Consider the following 21,096-nt stretch of genomic DNA (forward strand, 5'->3'; position numbering starts at 1 on the left):
GCGCCATATCTAATCCTCTGAAATCAGGAAAGTCCAAGGCTTGGGTTTTGATCTGACTCCAGTTGAGGAGTGCACAAGTGAACACCACACTGAGAAGAGGCCCAGGCCAGTTAAAATGCCAACAAGAACTCATTGGTTAAGATCAAGTTCTCTGGTACTGGTAGCGTCATTACTAATATATAAACGACAGACTTGATGGCAAAATCAGGAACTATAGAAAAAAAGTGGCAAAAATAAAAATCCTTCAACAATTTGGGACATAATTAGGCGAAACTCCACACCGCGAGGCTTGGAATTGGAAAGAGAAATTCGAGATGCAAAAGAAAAAGGCACCTTTCATGTTTCACGCACAACCCCGCTGGAAGACTGGTTAACAGGTTCCAGCGGGATGATTCCAGCACAAAGTCCACTTGGGTCCGCCCGCTTTCCGTAGTTGCAGCAGATTTGAGTTTATTTAGGTGTCAGCGGAGGAAGAGCACGGCCAGCGGGTATGTCACAGCAATTACACTAACATGTCGTTTCAAACTCGTAGTAAATACTAACACTTTCTATTCCCTCTGGCACCGTACTGATAAATTGGCTGTACTCTAGAGTGGGTGCCACGTCTCACGCCGATTGACTAATGTAACGGACCAGCCCGCAGTCGCCATTTTCCTCCATCGCCATGGCGACGGCCCGGAGCTGCCGTGCACCCTGGGACAGGGGTCCAGGTTGAGCCGGCCTCTAGCATAGTCGCTCCTTAGTCTCTATTCGCTATCCAAATACATAATAACAAATTCAGCACCAACCCGAACAAAAACGCCTTTGATGACGGTACTTGTTTATCTTACCACTTTTTTGATTTCCGTATGTTAACCTGCCAGTGGTCAGTCGGCTAGGGGGTTCCTGATATAAATCAGGGCAAACAAGGCTTGCTGCTTCTTCTGGCAGAGCTGAAAATATGAAATGTAAACCTGAACTGCTGGAAATACTCAGCAGATCAAGCAACATAAGTGGAGGGATCACAGATCCACCGCCTGACCTGCTCAGTAGTTCCAGTATTTTATGATGTTCCAGTATTTTATGATGTCCCAGGCTGGGTTATTCATTGTACATTGCAGTGTTGCAAAAGGTTGAGTTGCTGAGCCTCTACACTGTACTCCAGGTGCAGTCTCATCAAGGCTCTGTACAGCTGCAGTAAGGCATCCTTGCTCCTGTACTCAAGTCCTCGCAATGAAAGTCAACATACCATTCACCTTCTTAGCTGCTTGGTGCACATGCTTGCTTTCAGTGATTGATGTACAAGGACACCCAGGTCCCTTTGTACATCAACATTTCCCAATCTATCACCATTTAAATAATACTCTGCCATTCTGTTTTTCCTACCAAAGTGGATAACTTCACACTTATCGATGTTATACTGCACCTGCCATGTGTTTGCCCACACACTCAACCTGTCTAAATCACCTTGTAGTCTCTTAACATCTTCCTCACCACTTGCATTCCCACCAAGTTTCGTGTTGGCAGCAAACTTGGAAATATTACATTTGGTTCCCTCATCCAAATCATTGATTACATATTGTGAATAGCCGGGACCCAAGCACTTGATCTGTGCAGTACCCCACCATTCACCGCCTGCGACTCTGATAAAGACCCATTTATTCCTACTGCTTCCTGTCTGCTAACCAATTCTCAATCCATGCCAATATATTACCTTTTTAATTCCATTTGCTTTAATTTTGCATGCTAACCTCTTATGTAGGACTTATCAAAAGCTTTCTGAAAATAAATACATCACATCCACTGGTTCTCCCTCATCTATTCTGCTAGTTACATCCTCAAAAAACTCCAGTAGGTTTGTCAAACATGATTTACCTTTCATAAATCTATGTTGATTTTGTCTAATCCACCTGATCTTTTCTAAGTGTCTTGTTATCACATCCTTTATAATAAACTTTAACATTTTCCCTGCTACTGATATTGGGCTAACTGGTCTGCAATTCCCTGTTTTCTCCCTCCTTCCTTTTTTAAATAGTGGGGTTACATTTGCACCCTCCAATCTATCAGGACTGATCCAGAATCTACAGAATTTTGGAAGATGACAACCAACACATCACTATTTCTGTGGCCAAACTCCTTTAGTACCCTGGGATGTAGATTATCAGACCCTGGGGATTTTTCTGCTTTCAGTCCCTTTAATTGCTCTAGCACTTTTTTTTTAGTAATACTAATTTCCTTCAATTCCTCCTTTTTACTAGACCTTTGGTTCCCTAGCATTTCTAGGAAATTATTTGTGTCTTCTTCTGTGAAGACAGAAGTAAACTAGTTTAATTGCTGTGTCATTTCCTTGTTCTCTATTATAAATTCCCCTGTTTCAGACTGTAAGGGACCTACATTTGTCTTCACTAATCTTTTTCTTTTTACACACTTATAGAAGCATTAATATTCCTTGCAAATTCATTCTCTTATTCTATTTTTCCCCTCTTTATCAATCTTTTGGTCCACTTTTGCCGAATTCTAAACTGCTCCAACTCCTCAGGCTGGTTACTTTTGCTAACAACTTTATAATGACTCCTCTTTGGATCTAATTTCTTTTATTAGCCACGTTTGGGCCACTTTTCCTGTTGTGTTTTTGTACCAGAAAGGAATGTATAACTGTTGCATTGCATACATTTGTTCCTTAATTATTAGCCATTGCCTATCCACCGTCATGCCTTTGAACAAAGTTCCCCAGTCTACCTTAGCCAACTCATGCCTCATATCTTCGTAGTTTCCTTTGTTAGGATTTACGACCCTAGTTCTGGATCGGACTACTTCACTTTCCATCCTAACGAACAATTCTATCATGTTATGGTCACTGTTCCCTAAAGGACCTCACATAACAAGATTATTAATTAACCCCTTCTCATTACACAATACCAAATCTAGGTTAGCCTGTTTCCTAGTCGGTTTCTTGACATGCTTATATAAAAAAAATCTCGTACAAACTCCAGGGATTCATCCATCACAGTATTATTGTTAATTTGGTTTGCCCAGCCAATATGTAGATTAAAGTCACCCATGATTATTGTACCACCCTTGTTACATGTATCTCTAATTTCCTGTTTAATGCTGTCTCCTACCTTACAACTACTGTTTGGAGGCTTATTGACAACTGTTTTTTGCCCTTTGTTGCTTCTTAGTTCCACCCAGACTGACTTCACATCTAGATTTTCTAAGCCAATATTGTCTCTCACTATTGCACTGATTTCATCCTTAACTAACAACACTACCCATCTCCTTTTCCTTTTCGCCTGTCCTTCCTAAATATTGAGTGTCCTTGGATATTCAATTCCCAGCCTTGGTTACCCTTTAGTCATGTCTCTAAGTGCAATCATATCATACCTGTTGACATCTATTTGCGCTGTTAATTCATCTACCTTCTTGCGAATGCTCCATGCTATCCTTTAGACTTGTCTTTTTAACATTTTTACATATTCTTTTTGTACTTGGCTCTTTTTGTTCTTGCCTCTATTTGCTGCTAGCCCTTGTTTCCTCTGCCTTCCACTTTTGCTTTCTGTTTTTCTACCTTTCATTCCTATTTTTGTTTCCTTCTCTTGTGTCTCCCCGCTCAGGTTCCCACCACCTGCCACTCTAGTTTAAACTCTTCTCCACAGTACTAGCGAATGCCCCTGTGAGGATATTGGTCCCAATCCAGCTTGTACAGGTCCCATCTTCCCCAGAATCGGTCCCAATGCTTCATGAATTGAAATTCCTCCCTCCTACACCATGTCAGCAGTCACGTATTCACCTGGTATGTTCCCCTATTCCTGATCTCGCTAGCACACGACACTGGGATAATCCTGAGATTAGTACCTTGGAGATCCTGCTTTTTAATTTATTTCCTAACTCCATATATTCTGTTTTCAGGACCTCATCCTTTTTACCCATGTTGTTTGTACTAATATGGACCATGATCTCTGGCTGTTCACCCTCCCCCTTCGGTGACATCCTTGACCCTGGCAGCAGGGAGCAATATACCATCCTGGTGTCATGTCTGCAGCTGCAGAAATGTCTCTCTGTGCCCCTTATGATAGAATCTCCTATCACTAGTGCTCTCCAACTCTCTCCCCACTGTGTAGCTGAGCCACTTGTGGTGCCAGGGACTTAGCTCTTGCTGCATTTCTCTGAGAAACCATCTCCCCCAGCAGTATCCAAAACAAAAATTCTGTTAGAGAGGAAGATGGACCCAGGGGACTCCTGCACTACCTGCATTAGTGCTTTTACTCTGTCTGGTGGTCACCCATTCCCTTTCTGCCTATGCACTCTTTACCTGCGATGTGACCACCTCCTGTACATGCTATCGATGAAGATCTCATCCTTGCAGATACTTCACAGTGACTCCAGCCGCAGCTCCAGCTCTAAAACGTAGATTTCGAGTAGCTGCAGCTGGAGACACTACCAGCACACATGGTTGTCCTGGACACTGGAAGTGTCCTTGACTTTCCACCTTGCACAGGAGGAGCATTCCACTTGGCCGAGCTGCCCTGCCATGACTTACCCTTAAATTACTCCCTTTACTTTTACTTCTTCCAGTTTAGAGAATATTAGGGACAAAAGAAATATTCACCAGGTCCCACTTACCAAGGTCACTGCTTTTCTTACTGAGGAAAGGTAGAAAATGAAAGGATCCCTCCTCCCTTCTTTACCGATCTCCCTCTCTCACCAAGCTCCAACTTAAGCACTCTAATGCAGACAAAAGCAGCACTATAGATGACCTGCTCTCATGCTGTCTGAATCTAGTTTCCGAAAATCTGTTTAAGCCAGTAATCAAATTACCTAGCTGCAGTTGTAAGCAGAGCCTGTACAACCCACGTTTTAAAGTTGGACTAAAACCCACCTTCTCCCAAGCCAAAGAGCAACATTTAGTTAGTTGCCGAATTAAAGAAAGATTAGACTTTAGAGAGCAATTAACCCTTAAAAGTCCCTCTCTCACCAAACTCCAATTTAAGCACTCTAATGCAGCCCAAAGCAGCACTCTAGTTTGTGTTCTGCCGGGCCACACAGCTCCTGACCTCATTATAGCCTTGGTTCAAACATGGACAAAAGAGCTGAACTCAAGGGGAGGTGAGAGTTATTGCTCTTGATATCAAGGCAGCAGTTGACCGAGTGTGGCATCAAGGAGGCCTATAAAAATTGAAGTCAATGGGAACCGAGGAGAGTAAACTTTCCACTGGTTGGACTCATACCTTGCGCACTGGTAGATGGTTGTGGTTGTTGGAGGTCAATCATCTCTGCAGGAGTTCTTCAGGGTAGTGTCCTAGGCCCAACCATCTCCAACTTCTTCAATGACCTACCCTCCATCATAAGGTCAGAAGTGGAGATATTTGCTGATAACTGCACAATGTTCAGCAGCATCTCCAAGAGAGAATCTAACCATCTCCCTGACATTCAATGGCATCACATTGCTGAATCTCCCTCTATCAACAGCCTGGGGGTTTCCAATGACCGAAAACTGAACTGGACCAGCCATATAAACACTGTGGCTACAAGAACAAGTCAGAGGCTAGGAAGTTTGCAGTGTGTAACTCACCTCCTCGCTCCCCAAAGCCTGTCCACCATCTACAAGGCACAAGTCAGGATTGGGAGGAAATAGTCTCAACTTGTCTGGATGAGTGCAGCTCCAACAACACACAAGAAGTTCAACACCATTCAAGACAGAGTAACTTGCACTCCATCCACCAATTTAAACATTCACTGCCTTTTCCACCGACGCACAGTGGCATCGGTGTGTACCACCAACAAGCACCTTCCAAACCCATGACCTCTACCACCTAGAAGGACAGGCCAGCAGACGCATGGGAACATCACCACCTGCAAGTTCTCCTCCAAGCTACTGACTTGGAACTATGTCACTCTCAATGTTGCTGGATCCAAATTCTGGAACTTCCTAACAACGCTTTGGGTGTAGCTACACAACATGCAGTTTTTTTTTGGTATTCGTGGAATGTGGGTGTCGCTGGCTAGACCAGTATTTATTACCCATCCCTAATTGCCCTCGTTGAGAAGGCGGTTAAGAGTCAGCCACATTGCTGTAGGTCTGGAGTCACACGTAGGCCAGACAAGGTAAGGATGGCAGATTTCTTTCCCTAAAGGACATTAGTGAACCAGATGGGTTTTTATGACAATCAGCAATGGTTTTTAGGTCATCATCAGACTTTTAATTCCAGATTTTTATTGAATAGTGGTGGTGAACTGCTTTCTTAAAGCACTGCAGTCCATGTGGTGTAGGTACTCCCAAGATGCTTTTAGGGAGCAAGTGTCAGAATTTTGACCCAGCAATGATGAATAAATTACAATATTTTTTTCTTTATTCTTTCATGGGACCTGGGCATCACTGCCAAGGCCTGCATTGGTTGCCCAACCCTAATTACCCTTGAACTAAGTGGCTTTCCACACGATTTCAGAGTGCAGTTAAGAGTCACCCACATTGATGTGGGTCTAGAGTCACGTGTAGGCCTGACCAGGTAAGGACTTTAGGTTTTCTTTCCCTAAAGGACATTAGTGAACCAGATATGATTTTACTACAATCAAAAATCATGGAACTCCTTTCCTAACAGCACTGTGGATGTTCCTACAACACATGGACTGCAACGGTTCAAGAAGGCAGCTCACTATCACCTTCTCAATGATAATTAGGAATGGGCAATGAATGCTGCCTAGCCCATGATGCCCACATCCCATGAATGAGTAATAAAAAAAATCAACAATGGTCACCATTACTAAGATTAGCTTTTCAAGTCTAGATTATTAATTGAATTTAAATTCCACCAGCTGCCATGGTGGGATTTGAACCCTAGCCCCAGGACATTAGCCTGGGCCTCTGGATTATTAATCTAGTGATGTTATTGTTACACCACCATCTCTCCACAAGTCAGGATGGTATGTGACTTGGGTGCTTAGAGGTAGCGGTGCTCCCTTGTCTTTCTAGGCAGCTGAGTTCACAGTTTTTTGAGATGCTTTTTTTTTTAACTCATTCATGTGATGTGGGCTTCATGGCCAGGCCAGCGTTTATTGCCCATCCCTAATTGCCCTTGAGAAGGTGGTGGTGAGCTGCCTTCTTGAACCGCTGCAGTCCATGTGGTGTAGGTACATCCACAGTGCTGTTAGGAAGGGAGTTCCAGGATTTTGACCCAACGACAGTGAAGGAACAGCGATATATTTCCAAGTCAGGATGGTGAGTTACTTGGAGGGGAACTTCTAGGCAGTGGTATTCCCATCTATCTGCTACCCTTGTCCTTCTAGGTGGTAGTGGTCATGGGTTTGGAAGGTGCTGTCTAAGGAGCCTTGGTGAATTCCTGCAGTGCATCTTGTAGATGGTACACACTGCTATCACTGTTGCTGGTGGAGGGAGTGAATGTTTGTGGATGTGGTGCCAATCAAGCAGGCTGCTTTGTCCTGGACGGTGTCCAGCTTCTTCAGTGTTGTGGGAGCTGCACTCATCCAGGCAAGTGGGGAGTATTCCATTACACTCCTGACTTGTGTCTCGTAGATGGTGGATAGGTTTTGGTGAGTCAGGTGGCGAATCACCACAGAATACCTAACCTCTTTCCCAACCTCTTGTAGTCACAGTATTTATGCGGCTGATTCAGTTAAGTTTCTCCTCATCGTTGACTTCCAAGATGTTGATGGTGGGACATTTTGCTGATGGTGGTGACATTGAATATCAAGCAAATACTGTTAGACTCTCTTTTGTTGCAGGTTGTTTGGCATTTGGGTGACAGGAATGTCACTTGCCACTTATGAGGCCAAAACTGAATATTGTCTAGGTCTTGCTGGAGCATATTTACAACTTCATTACTTGAGGAATTGTGAACAAAGCTGGACATCAAACATCTTCACTCCTATTCTTATGATGGGGAGAAAGTCATTGATGAAGCAGCTGAAGAAGTTTGGGCCCAGGACACTGCCCTGAGGAGGACTGATGGAGGAAAAAATGCCAATATGAACAGTGCGACTTCAGAGGAGAAAAGCGTGCCTCTGTGACAGATAAGGAATTGAATGATACAGTTAAGGCAGAGTTAAGTGTGTGAACTAGGTCTGGAGAGATTAGAGTGAGTTGAACTGTTGAAAAGTCAATTGCTATTTTTCCTCCTTTTTTTGGATTAAAAATCTATTCATAGTGAAGCTTAATTAACCAGATTGACTGTTTTAATGTAAAAATTCCAAATTTGGTGTCTTCAACATTTGGAATTTCTCCTTTAGGCTTCATATACTGATCTTTTCTGTGCCAACACAAGTGAATGGATGTTTTGTGTACCTATTGCTTAAGGTACAAAGCCCATGCAACTACTTGCTTTTGCATACCAGGACCACTCTTTAGTCAACAACCTTTTGGAAGCTGTGTCACTTTTTTTTAAGTTGTTGATCAACATTCGCTAACCTTCAAAAGGCATGCATACAAATAGAATTCCCTTCTCTTCTCCATTTTTAAAATTGCCTCCAAGAAGGTGCTTTTTTCTTTCATACCAAATGCTCTTTTCCCAATTAAGGGTAACCCTTAATTTAACTGACCATAAAGTCAAAGTCTGTCACACTGCTCCCAAATTGTGACATTTATCTCACACTCCTGGACAGGATGTAAGGAAAATCCTGGTGGATTGGCAGATAAAATTGCCAAGTTGACGGAAATTGCCAGAATCCTACCACTCTGCTGAGTAGATTGCAAGGACATCCGCCATAAAACTGATTATGCACATGAGGTCTCAATGATGTTCCAGCAAGTCCTGTTTGCAGTCCCTTGCCTTCAGCTTTCCATTCCCGTCCGCCAGGTCGTTCATTTGGGCATGTGTCAGGAGGAATGCTGGCAATCTTTATTAAAGTGAAACACAACTATTACGATCAACAGAGTCTTCATGTCCCTGGCCTTGTTGGTTACGTTTCATTCTACCAGGCACCTGTGCAGCTCCTTTCCCATTCCCCCAGTAAAAATTGAGACTGAAGTGTGTGGACAATAAGGGGAGTTTTTCAACAAAAGGGCAGAGAGAAAGATTTAGGGTTGATTATTGACCATTCCATGAAAGTTTCAGGCTAATGTGAAGTTGTTACCATACAACCAAATGTAGCATGCTACTGTGTTATGGATATGTTTATGAATTAGCTGTTGATATTGATGCTTTTGCACAGAAGTCTCATGGAAGAATGTGAAAATAAGCAGGAAGCCTAGCTTTGGCTCATGTTCATAGACTATGTCAAAGCTTTTGACACTGTCCAGAATGGTGCTTAATGGAAGACACTTATCAACTTTGTCATACCTAAACACATTGTGTGGCTAATACAAGAGCTAGGCAGAAATGTTTCAGGAGTTATCAGAGTTGGTGATGGGCATACAAACCAATTCCAGTTTGAGAAGGGAGTCAGGCAGGTGTCTTCTGTCACCCATGCAGTTAAATGCTGTGGGAGAGAAAATGCTGTGGGAGAGAAGATAATGAGAATAGTGCAGGAAGGGTTACCAGAGAGATGTGGCTGCATCATAGAGGTCATAGACATATGGAATCTCAGGTATGCAGATGACACTACACTCATAGCTCGAACAAAGGAAGAACTTGAGACTATAGCAGGCCTAGTCAAAAGGTACAGTGAGTCTTTGGACTGAATGCAAATGAGGCAAAGACCAACATTATAGCTATAAATGGCAATAGAAAAATCAAGATCGGAAGCACCGAACTACAGGCAATGGACAGATTCAAATACCTTGGCTCCATGATAAACACCAGAATTACGTCTAAGAATGAAACCCAGGTTAAATGAGCTATGGCAAGAGGCATGCCAGTGATTTAAGTAGTGTCTGGAAGTCCAAAAGCATTGGCATGAAGCTGTAATAACATTTCATGCGGTCATTAGTGTGGAGTGTTGCACTCTATGGATGTGAGATTTGGACTCTGATGGAAAAGGATGAGAGGAGGATAACAGCTTTTGTAATATGGATATGACGGAGGATGCTCAGAATCAGATGGATGGATAGAAAGCCAAACGAGTGGGTTAGATCAAGAGTTGAAGGTCAGTGCCATGACCTAGTGTCAGGAAGATAATAGAGTAATAGTGCGGGGGGTGGGGGGGTGGTATGCATGCATGTGTGTGGTGAGGGGTGCAATGTTTCACCTAGCCAGGAGAAGTTAAGAAATTGTGTGTTTATTTTCTCCAAAGATTACTGGTAAAATTGGTACTATGATAGATTTGATTTATTACAGTGGTAAAGTCCAAAGACATGGTGAAACAATGGGGATTTGCATTCAAAGGGGAAAATATGAATAAAGGAGAGAAGGCTGTGTGTAAGGGGAGGAATTCTAAGATCTAACAAGTGTGAAAAGCCTCCAGCCTCTGTGCTCAAACTGCTGTCTGCAAGAACTGAAGTTAAGAAAACTCACTTTGAACTCGACTGTTCAGGGCATTGTGCTACTTTGCCTTTGCCTTTTAAAATCTATGTATTTTTATGAATACCTTAATGGAGATGTAACTGGAGTTAGATTAACTAGGGGAGCTAGGAGTTATTATAGTAGTAATTTGTTAACCTGCGTACGTGCTTTAAATCAGTTTTTTATTAATGAAGGTTTAATTTAGTTTTGTACAAAAACTTCTTTGCCTCGGTGGCCGCCTTTTTACTGAATTCAAAATAAATACAAATTGCAAGCAGTTGTGGCAGCTGCTTCAAGTTTCCCTCTGGAATTTGAGCAGCTTGGCATTTACCATCCGCCTGCCGTAACACCTTGTAAAAGGTGTTTCCTTAAAGTGGTCTGCGTGAATTAAGTAAGTAAGAATTGGTATATTTGTATGTAGCCCCTTTTACTTTGTGAGTGATGCAATAAAAAAAAGCAGACAGACTTTGGTCTGAAACAAGATAAAGGTTAGTTTATTACAAAACTACTGCTGTAAGTTTTTTTTAGGAAAAAAGTGATAAATTAACAACTGAAATACAGATACATAGGTTAAAATGCAGTTAAAGAAAAAGAGACACATAGAGATGAGATTTCAAATCAGTCTCTGTGATATATCATCACAGGCCCACTGGTTGATCTCCTCTTTTCCGAAGTGAAGCGTTTGAAACGTGAGGTTCTTTTTGCTAGCTGGGATGGTTTCTGTAGTTGAAAGGCTGGCGATTGCCTTTGTAGATGGAATCAACAAACAGAACTGTCCTCAGAATGAATGAAGGCCCCTGTTTTCACTTTTACAGTACTGCAGGCAGTGGCTCTTGGTAGCTTGATTTAGTACAGCAGTCTGATAGCTTTTTTTATATTCATCCATAGGATATGGGCATCACTGTATAGGCCAGCATTTATTGCCCATCCCTAATTGCCCTTGAGAAGGTGGTGGTTTGCCGCCTTCTTGAACTGCTGCAGACCGCGTGGTGTAGGAACACCCATAGTGCTGTTAGGGAGGGAGTTCCAGCATTTTGACCCAGCGAGAGTGAATGAACACCAATGTAGTTCCAAGTCAGTATGGTGTGTGACTTGGAGGGGAACTTGGAGATGGTGGTGTTCCCATACATTTGCTGCCCTCTTCCTTTGAAGTGGTAGAGCTTTCAGGTTTGGAAGGTGCTGTTGAAGGTGCCTTGGTGAGTTGCTGCAGTGCATATTGTAGATGGTACACAATGCTGAAAATATGCATCGTGGTAGAGGGGGTGAATGTTGAAGATGGTGGATAGAGTGTCACTCAAATGGGCTGCTTTGCCCTGGATGGTGGCGAGCTTCTTGAGTGTTATTGGAGCTGCACTCATCCAGCCAAGTAGAGAGTATTCCATCACACACCTGAGTTGTGCCTTGTAAATGATGGACAGGCTTTGGAGAGCCAGGAGTTAAGTTACTCTCCGCAGAATTCCCAGCTTCTGACCTGCTCTTGTAGCCACAGTACTTATATGGCTAGTCCAGTTCAGCTTCTGGTCAATGGTAACCCCCAGGATGTTGATAGTGGGGGCTTCAGCAATGGTAATGCCATTGAATGTCAAGGGGAGATGGTTAGATTCTCTCTTGTTGGAGATGGTCATTGTCTGGCACTTGTGCGGCATTTATGTTACTTGCCATTTATCAGCCGAGAGCTGAATATTGTCCAGATCTTGCTGCATATGGACACAGACTGCTTCAGTAACTGAAGAGTCACACATGGTGCTGAACATTGTGCAATCATCTGCTAACATCCCCACTTCTGACATTATGATGGAGGGATGGCCTTTGATGGTTGGGCCTAGAACACTCCCTGAGGAACTCCTGTAGTGGTATCCCTGGACTGAGATGATTGACCTCCAACAACCACAACCATCTTCCTTTGTGCTAGGTCTGACTCCAACCAGTGGAGAGTTTTCCTCATGATTCCTCTTGACTTTGGTCTTGCTAGGGCTCCTTGATACCACACTCAGTCAAATGCTGCCTTAAGGGCAATCACTCTCACTTCACCTCTTGAGTTCTCCTCTTTTGTCCATACTTGAACCAAGGCTGTAATGAGATCAGGAGCTGAGTGGCCCTGGTGGAACCTAAACTGAGCATCAGTGAACAGCGAAATCCAAACTGAGTGGCAGTTTTTTTGGAAACCTTCCTCAGTGACTCTTTCTGTTGAAAAGCTGTTTCTGTTTCAAGGTGTCTTTTTCATGATGGTCAAAGTGGTTCTCCCTTTAGGCAGCTTCCAGCCTTTTCTGATAGTATTAAACTCAAAGTTGGCCGGTCCTAATCGTGCTTCTATATTTGGTATTGGCCATTCAAATACCTTTCTCCCACCTGGAATTCTTTTATTTTTAGCTTTTCATTAAGGCCCTTATTGGTTAATTATCTTTGTTCTGAAAGAAGACCAGCAATTATCTTTGTTCTGAAAGAAGACCAGCATTTACGCTTGTGGAACAGTCATTGAATAATGTTTTTTGTGATCCTTCTTCAGATAAGCAGTTTGGTAAGGTTTGGGAACTAACATAAAGATGCCAAATTGTACGCCCATATGTCCCTTTTCTGAACAAAAGCTTTTTAAAAATTTATTTTTAGCAAATATGTGCTTTTTAAACAGCTGTCCTTAAAAATCTATAATATCGTGGTTACATGTTTGTGATAGTCAAGAATCAAAAGTGTTGCACAGTTAGAGAAAGGTAGCCAAATATGGACATTGGAAATGAAAACTTGACAGTCTTGTCCTGGCATCAATTGAAGGAGAAATTGAGAGTAAAAACAGGCCAGGAAGAAGAAAAATTTGAAGGATGAATAACTTGAGGTCTGGACTGAAGGAGGCTTGAAGAAGCAAGATGATGCCAAGAACAAGACAAGGCCGCACTAAGGTTATGGCAACAATGACTGAATGGTTGATTGAGAAGTGTCACTATTTATAAGAACATTAAACAAACTCTGAGTGAGAAAAGGCCAGTTAGCTTATCAGGCCAGCTTCGCACAATTGTTTCATCATGGAATTTTCTGTCACTCCACCTTTTCACACCATACATTTTTTTGCTCATGGGAGATGGGTGATGCTGGCAAAGCTGCATGTTTTGCCCATTCTTAGTTGCCCCAAAGACTTGGTGGTTGACATTCTTGAACAACCGTAGTCGTTGATGATGGTGCTTCCACACTGGTATTGCGCTGGGATTCCCCAGATATTGACTTAGTGACATGATCGACTTGTAATTTATGTCCAAGTTAAGATGATCTGTTACTCGGATGGGAAATTGGGGAGAGGGAATACTGAGTTCCCATACGTTGCCAATCCTGTTTTCTCATTTCCACAACCTCTATACTGAGGAGGTGGCGTTGAAGTAAACTTGATTGAGTCACTGTACTCGACTTTCTCGAATCCATCTTAAAAAAATCAAGCAGTGTTGTTAGTGTCTCTACAATCCCAAATTCTCCTTCTCAGCAAATATTTACCTTTTTTAGGACTGGAAAGTTTTAATGTCCTCAGGCTGAGTACCTTTTCTGGGAGATGATTCTGAATACCCACTATCCAATTAGAAACAAAGAAATTTTTAAAATCTCTGACCTTGCCCAAGGATGGTGGATGATGTCGAGTGAGTGGCTTGAGACAAGAAAATGTAAACAGTTGGTCCCTGTTTGAATGGGAAATTTTATTTTTTGGAAAAAAAATGCTGAACTTTCATACTTTCTATTTCATGTAATATTTTGCTTAGACAGTATGTTGATCAAAAAATCCACCCCCATGAGATTTTCAAAAGTCAGACACCTCCCAAATTGGGATATTGGTAATTGAATTTGCTACATTCTAGAATTTGGGGCAAAAGGTACTAAATATTGAGTATGTGGCAGTTTATTTGAATGGTTACAGATACAGAGTAGAGATGCAGGTGGACTGACCGAGGGGAAATTAAAACCAGCTGAGAGAAAGAAAGAAATCCAGAACATTTAGAATGATACACATTCAGTAAAAAGAAAGACAGAGAATGAACAGCGGGCTACCTGATGGTTCAGTGAATTTACCCAGTGAGTAGCTGAGTCATACTGACCAGAAGCATCTTGAGATTTGTTCTCCAGCCCGTGTCAGTCTTAGCCAGCATAGTGTGTGGGATGGCTGTTAAAATTGGCCTCGGTATCACTAGGTGAGGGAGGAAAAGCACAGCCAGGCTTCACACTACTAAAGATTACTCAGTGACCCTGGTTGGAAATTGCACATTTATGGTTATCAGGTAAGGATAGGTTTAGACACCTTTGTTACATACCAAAGCTTGAATTTCCTTTCAAGATTCTAATGCATGAAAAATTGTTATTTGGGCAAGGTATTGATGTTTGACCAGCATCTGCAGGAGTATCAGTAAGAAGTCAGCACTCTCAGCAGGGAAGGGGAGAGAAGGGAAACATTGGTAAAAAGATTTTAAAAAGGCATATATAAAATTAATAGCAAAAATATTCACTGAGATGAATAGTAAGAGCTAAGAATCAAAACATTGTCATGATAGCAAATAACGACTAAGTGAAAAAGAAAATACAAATTTTGAGGGAGAATTGAACTGAAGTACGATAAAAGAGCAGATTGAACATAACCAACCAGAAACAGAAAAAGACAATATGACTGCAGAGAAATGTAATAAGCAGCATTAATCATATGCTAATTAGTTTAACTTGTTTAAAATTAATTTCGCTCAGGAAAATATTATTGCAGCTCATTAAGCACATCAATTGATTTTGTTAATTAAAAGATGATTTCTAATAAATGGCAAATTTATTATGATGAAAAGTAATATAGAAAAAGTTATTGGCCCAGAAATTGGGACATAGTGCTTGTTTTTGAGGTAAAACCTAGCATTCCCCAATGATGGGCAGAAAGTGCACACACACTTCCAGCCAGATGTATACCACTTGCCACATTAGGTGAGGGCGAACATGATCTTCCTTTACCCACGTGTTAGGTAGCCGGAGGTCCCTTTCCATATGCAAATATTGGGCGGAGGCCTGACTGAGGACCGTGCTTCAACATTGTTTTCCCTGAAGGCAACCAATGTCTGCAATCATGGATGTTGGCCCTACAAACACCTGCAACAAAGTAGGTAAGTAAGTACCTGAATGTAGAGCCGGAAGGAATGGGACTGCTCATCCCAATATCCCAAATCTATATTAAAGAAACTTCCCAATTACCCCCGACACCTTCGACACCAAACCCCTTGACCCACTTGCCTGAGGGCAGCTCTCCACCCTTTGCTGGCAGGCTCTAGCTCCACACTGGTGCTATTAAAATATGATCTGAGGCCCAATATGAATGCAGTGGAACATGGGCAGGTCATAACTTAAACTATAAGGCTATACAAAATTTTATTCTAGTGGAAAAGTACTGTACTTAAGAACAGTAATGATGAATATGAAAATTAGGTGAGTGCTGATGGTGTGAAATTTCTGTCCTGGGGGATATGGGTACCTATGGTGCCAGAAGGTTTGGATTTTGACACTTTGTTTTCTGCATTTTCCAGCATTTTGGAGCCGATATAGTTCTGCTTTTAATTCTGCCTTTCTAGCCAAAACTATTTCCTCCTGGTAATGTTAGAAATATTTAAAGTATGAAAATAAAAAGTACCTGTATCGGCTCCAGTACAACTTTATGGGTAAGTTAAATTAAATAGGTTAACCCCTCCTGTTAAAATAATGCATTGAGGACTGTCATTCAAAAAACTTGTCAAACATTCATCTGCTATTAACTGCAACAGTAATTTCTGGACCATGTTGGGGTTTATTTTCTTTTACTGAAAATAAAAATTATTACACCTTATAATGATGATGACCTTTCCTCCATGATAAAGTCAGAAGTGGGAATGTTTGCTGATGATTGGTGCTGAACATTGTGCATTCTTGACTGCCTCAGATACTGAAGCAGTCCCTGCCCATATTCAGCAAAAACCTGAACAACATCCAGACTTGGGCTGATAAGAGGCAAGTAACATTCGCATCACACATGTGCCAGACAACAACCATCTCCAACAGGAGAAAATCCAACCATCTCCACTTGACATTCAGTTGCATTACTATCACTAAATCCCCCACTATCAACATCCTGAGGGCTACAATTGACCAGAAACTGAGCTGGACTAGCCATATAAATACTGTAGCTACAAGAGCAGGTCAGAAGCTGGGAATTCCGCAGTGAATAACTCACTACCTGACGCCCCGTGGCTCATCCACAAGGCACCGGGAGCGTGATGGAATACTCTCCACTTGCCTGGATGAATGCAGATCCAACAATACTCAAGAAGCTTGACACCATCCAGGACAAAGCAGCCCGCTTGATTGTCATCCCAACCATCACCTTCAACATCCACTCCCTCTACCACCGACACACAGTGAGAACAATGTGTGACATCTGCAAGATGCACTGCAGCAACTCACCGACGTTCCTTCCACAGCACCTTCCAAATTCGTGACCTCTATTACCTCAAAGGATGAGGGCACCAGATGCATGGGAACACCACGACCTGCAAGTTCCCCTGCAAGCCACATACCATCCTAACCTGGAACTATATCGTTGTTGTTGGGTCAAAATCCTGGAACTCCCTTTCTAATGGCACTTTGGGTGGACCTACGCCAAAATGATTGCAGTGGTTCAAGAAGGCAGCTCACTACTAAGGACAATTAGGGATGGGCAGTAAATGCTGTGAAATAATTTTAAAAATCATCTAGAAACGTAAAGTGCAGAAACATAGGGCTGAATTTTCCTGGCTGTGGGCAACAGGTTGGGAGATGGGATGGCTGGAAAAATGTAGGGTGAAGGTGTCAGACAGGAAGCCCAAGCTTTTCTCTCCACTGTGCCATATTGCCATTGGTGGCAATGTTGGTGGCTTGGTCACCATGAGGCCAGCTGAGTCACATGAGTAGCTAATTAAGAGAAACTTCACACCCCCCACAGGATTTTTGCCCATGTTGGGGGAGCTGCTCCCATGTGGGAAGACCATAAGGTGAAACCTGGCAGACTTCCAGTGGGTCCTGGGGTGGGGGACCCTCCTTTATTGGCACCCCACGGCCTATAGAGGGACCCGCAGTGGCAGTGGCTGCCCCCACGGCAATGATGTGGCTGGTGCTCAACGGCTAACCCAATGCAGGGCCTGCTGCTGGCTCCCAGCTACCCCCAGCCCAATTCATCTGTTTTTGATAATGCCCTGCCATTGAGGCCCCCCCCCCACCCCCCAAAGCTGCAGCTGTGGCACTGCTGATGCTGCCAAACTGCTGGGCTTCTGATTGGGCCTGAGTTCATTCAATGGCTGCCTCAGCTGTAGCCTCTCATTGGCTGCTGCCAGCATTATGCTGCCCCGGGATCTGCTGTGGCCAGAAGCGGGGTTGGCTGCCACTTTCAGCCCTGCCAGTGGGACTTCATCTTCAACAAGAAAATTCATCCCATATACATTGGATTGTCATGGTGGGGGGCTAAATTTTCTGCTTGACTGCAGTCTAGGTAGCAAGCTGTTATACTATTGTTCATTATTAATATTATGCCTCATATTTTTCCATGGATGTCTACAGCTTTAATGTAGGAGGTAATAAAGGGAACTTTACAGTGTGTCCATAAACGGTTAAGTTATGGAACATAATTAGGCACTGTCACTCAAACCAGGCACTGTCACTCACGCACAAACAACCAAATGCCTTACTCCACACAGCATTGTAGCAGACTGTAGCAAAAATCCAAATATGGGGAGTTAAGTCTAATTAATTTAAATTCAGGAAATTTCATCGCCCTTGATATTTAACCTTTCATTTCCCAACATGGCCAATTTCACCAGTGCAGTGACATGAATGCTCAATAAATGGTTATTGTATTCTTACAGATAAACATCCTCTTTAACTGAAAATAAGTGGTTGCAGCTGGTATAGGGAGAAATAAACCTCCATAAGACAACACCTGGAATACCCCCATATATTCCCTTGAGACAAATTACATATTGTCATTTTAGTAGGCTCATGACACTGAAGAAAAACATACCCGACTCCCAGAAAACATTTGCTCACCTCAAAAGTTTGCTGCCACAACTAATAGTGCCCATACAAATTAATGCCAAGGGCTTGTCCTCCAACTGATCTGATAAGCTCTGACAGCCTCCAATTGTGCCTTCAGGTTGACTTGATTGGTATTTATTAACAACCTCCAGTCACAGTGAAAAAAGCTGCTTTTTCCGTGAAACAGTGACAAACTGACATATGGGTTGAAAAGCTGATTGTTAACATAGCAAGCTGATTATCGACATGTATGTAACTTTCTTGTTTCACTCAAAATTACTTACTAAAAGTTTACGTCTAATAAGTAGGGCTTTGGGGCCTTTAGAGATCATAGAATCATAAAATCATAGAATGGTTACAACACAGAAGACCATTCAACCCATTATGTGCATGTTGGCTTTCTGCTACAGCAACTCAGCTAGTTCCATCCCCCTGCCCTTTCCTGTAGCCCAGCAATTTATTTTCTTTTCAAATGCTTATCCAATTCTCTTTTGAAAGCCCTGATTGTATCTGGCTGCACTACATTTGCAGGCAGTACATTCCAGATCCTAAGCACTCGCTGTGTAAAAAAAAAGTTTTTGCTCTTACCACCAGTTATTCCTTTGCCAATCACTCAATGTCCTCTGGTTCTCGACCCTTCCACCAATAGAGCTGTTTCTCGCTATCTCCTCTATCTAGTGTCACGGCTTGCTGGGGATAGTGCACTGTAATATCAAGCCCCACTGTTCCCTGAACCACGCCAAATGTGAAAACTTTGATCAAACCACCAGATTGCCCAAATTCTACCTAACTGTTCAATTTAGGTTAACAGAATACTAGCAGCAGGTTTGTAAACTTAATAAGTAAATAACTGTTTATTGAACAAACTATCATTAGGCAGTGGCAAAAGAAAGAAATATGACCTGCTAATTTCTAACTCTATAACCTAAACTCTACCCCTTCTTAAATTCCTATACACACACATACAAGACACACACAAATATGGATTTTAAGGGTGGGATGAAACAGTTCAATAGCACCAATTCTGGAGTATGGGATTGGATGGGTGATTTTGATCAAGGCCTTCCAAATTCCTTTCAGTTCTTGTTGATGACACAAGGTGGTCTTCCAGCACTTTTGGTATTTAGTTCACTGGTTGAGCACTTGTCTTTCAATGTCTCTAACAGTAATTTTCCCCTTTTGTCTCTTGACAGGGCTTTTAAAAAAAAGCAGGTTATAGAGATGTGAGGAGAAAAAGCCAGCTAGCTATTCTTGTCAGATTATTGGAATCTTACACACACAGGAGAGAAAGCTTTTAAGCCTTGTTCCTTTCAGACTAGGAGCTATTCTGCTGCACTGCTTCTCACATAAAACTGGATTACCTGGTCAGGAGCCAATTAAAACGTTGCCAGGCAGCTCCCTTGGTCTTGGACTCCTTTCCAGCACCATCCTATCTTTTCATGACTCTGTTCAAGGACTGCAACATTGTATATATCCCTCATCCTGTTCTAGTGAACATGTGTTTCAACCTGCAGCCATTGTAATTTAACCCACAGTCTAACAGAAAATAGAAAGATATGTTCTTTACAGCAGTCCAACAGAAATAAAAGAATATGTTCTTTGCACCAGGCCCCTTATGCTTTTGACCACTTCTAACAAATATATTGATTTCCAGTCAAGTCCATGACTAGTAATGCTGGGATACTTGGGCTGCCTACATAGGTTATGTTGTCAATTCGTGGACAAACATTTCTAATCTCTTCCTACAGTATAAGAAGCCATAGCCTCACTATGATCTGGCATGAGTCCTGCATTTTTGATTTTCAAGCTGTGGCACCATTCTCAATACTGTTATAGTGTTGTCAAACAGTTATTTATGGATAGAACTGATAATGCACCTTTGTCTGTGATTAAAAAAGATACCACTCATTGAGAAACAATATAACACAATGGTGGATTCTATAAACACTGTACACTCCATACTTTGAAATCTTGGGGAAGTGGCTTAAAAATAAAAATCATTACAGATTAAAGACTTTGATTGTTCCTGTCAATTTGAGCTGTATGTGTTTGTGTTTGCTTTGATGATTATGTATCATCATGTAAGCACTGGATATCTGGGTCTTCAACCTCTTCCAGATAAAGCTCCAAATACCATCATGCACGCAATAATAAGTGTAAGTAAAAATAAGTGTAATACAATTACAATAACAATAATACAAATCAGCAATTGCAACAGCACTTTACCTTCTCTTTACCACGCTCTCTTTCTCTCTCACAGAACCATTTAGGCTTTGTCATACTTCTTTCTCCTCTTCCCCAGAGGTGGGAAGAGTCACAATCCCATTTTCACACAGCCCAGCCTCTTCGGATTATTACACAAGTAAGGCAATTGTAGTGGTCCACATGGTACTGCCAAACTGATCCATTTTCAGGCAATAATAGTGGGAGAGTTTGTGGGGTGAAAGGCTGCAGTAAATCCCCAGAATAAAATAAGCCTGCAGTTCATTTATTTGTACCACGTATAAAGTACCATGTATAAAGTATCAGGTTTTCTAAATAAGACCAGCTTTATACCACAAATAAAATATCACTGTAGAAATCAGAAATTACCATCCAGAATTTTGAGGCTTCAGAGCTGGCTATGATATTCTTCTGAATTTGGAAGGTTATCAGACAATATAATTCTCCAGTTGGCAGACAAGAA

General features: G+C 42.1%; 1 protein-coding gene across 7 annotated transcripts in view; it reads left to right on the top strand.

The window, feature by feature from the left end:
- The first annotated feature begins 420 nt into the window (after positions 1–420).
- The window catches only part of fggy (FGGY carbohydrate kinase domain containing), a 368,733-nt gene continuing 348,057 nt past the window's right edge, over positions 421–21,096 (top strand). Inside the window, exons 1-2 of one of the 7 annotated variants that reach the window (XM_041208764.1) lie at positions 432–488; positions 7,720–8,072. The gene's annotated coding sequence lies outside the window, so the exon portion shown is untranslated. Of the gene's footprint in view, positions 489–716; positions 814–7,719; positions 8,073–21,096 lie in introns of those variants that run through there. The other 6 variants (XM_041208766.1, XM_041208769.1, XM_041208768.1 and 3 more) reach the window with 6 other exon arrangements.

The sequence above is a fragment of the Carcharodon carcharias genome, chromosome 16 (assembly GCF_017639515.1).
Source record: "Carcharodon carcharias isolate sCarCar2 chromosome 16, sCarCar2.pri, whole genome shotgun sequence".
NCBI lineage: Eukaryota > Metazoa > Chordata > Chondrichthyes > Lamniformes > Lamnidae > Carcharodon > Carcharodon carcharias.